The sequence below is a fragment of the Mandrillus leucophaeus genome, unplaced genomic scaffold (genome assembly GCF_000951045.1).
Source record: "Mandrillus leucophaeus isolate KB7577 unplaced genomic scaffold, Mleu.le_1.0 Scaffold782, whole genome shotgun sequence".
Classification (NCBI taxonomy): Eukaryota; Metazoa; Chordata; class Mammalia; order Primates; family Cercopithecidae; genus Mandrillus; species Mandrillus leucophaeus.
This window is the reverse complement of record NW_012108497.1, coordinates 84,825-86,109: the sequence shown is the minus strand read 5'-3', so window position 1 is coordinate 86,109 and position 1,285 is coordinate 84,825.

Here is a 1,285-nt window from a genome sequence, read left to right as displayed (position 1 = left end):
GATCGCTTGAGGCCAGGAGTTCGAGACCAGTCTGGCCAAATGTTGAAACCCTGTCTCTACCAAAAAAATACAAAAATTAGGTGGACGTGGTGGAGCGCACCTGTAGTCCCAGCTACTCAGGAAGCTGAGGTGGGAGGATCGCTTGAACCTGGGAGGCAGAGGTCGCAGTGAGTGAGATGGAGATGGCACTGAACTCCAGCCTGGGCAACAGAATAAGACTCGGTCTCAAAGAAGAAAAAATTTTTAGCCTGCATGTTGTCATCTGCAGCCCATGATTGTAACCTCTGTATTGTACCCCTAATGCAAAAGGACAACTCTGGTACGAGGAGTCCCTCTCTCTTCCCTAAACCTTCTATAAAAACCTTCCACCTTGTAGTGGACTCTGGAACACACCCAGCTTTCTTGGAGTGACTTTGTTAGTGTCACTAACTTTGTTAGTGTCTTCCTGCATTGATCCTCGCATTTGGCTTCTAATAAACCTCTATCAAGTCATGTCTGCCCCAACAGCCTTAAGTTTGGTCTGCATCATCTGAAACTCTGCCCTAGGGAGTGTGAACCGAAGACCCAAAAACCCTGTTTTATTTGACGGCGACGTTTTGTTCAGGAATTTTGACTATAAAGACTGGACTTCTGGCTTATTGAAGCTGTGGCGGCCCCACGCCCGGTTTTCCACTTGGCCTCATCACCAAAAGCTAAGAGTTCCTCTCCTTTTTAGAAAATTGGTAGTCTCTGCTTCTCCTTAGCCACCCCTATAACCTGTTCTTGGCCTGTGGGAGCTTTTGCTTGACCCCACTTCACAGGCTGGGGTCCAATTCCCCAGCTTGACCCTCAAGTCCTTTCCCACTCAGGCAGCTTCGCCTCTCGCCGCTTTCCCTCCCTATTCCTTTCCTTTCTTCACCTTCCTCTCCTGGCCCAGGGAACACTGGATGACTCCGTCGTATGTCCCATGCCACTGGTCTCCCTGTGTCTGCACCTGCAGGCCCCATCGCCCAACAGGCAGTTCTTCCTGTGGTTACATCCTACTCATTCATCCAGGTCCTGACCACATGCACATCCCCCAGAGACCCTTGCTTGTCTCCCTGTTGGAAAGTGCTCCCTGATTCCCTCCTCTGGCCACCTACAAAACCATTGCTATCCCTTACCAGCCCTTTTCTACATACACACACGCACGCACACCACACGTATCCCTTACCAGCCCCTTTTACATACACACACACACATGCACGCGCACACACACGCGTACACACACACACATCCCTTACCAGCCCCTTTTACACACACACAC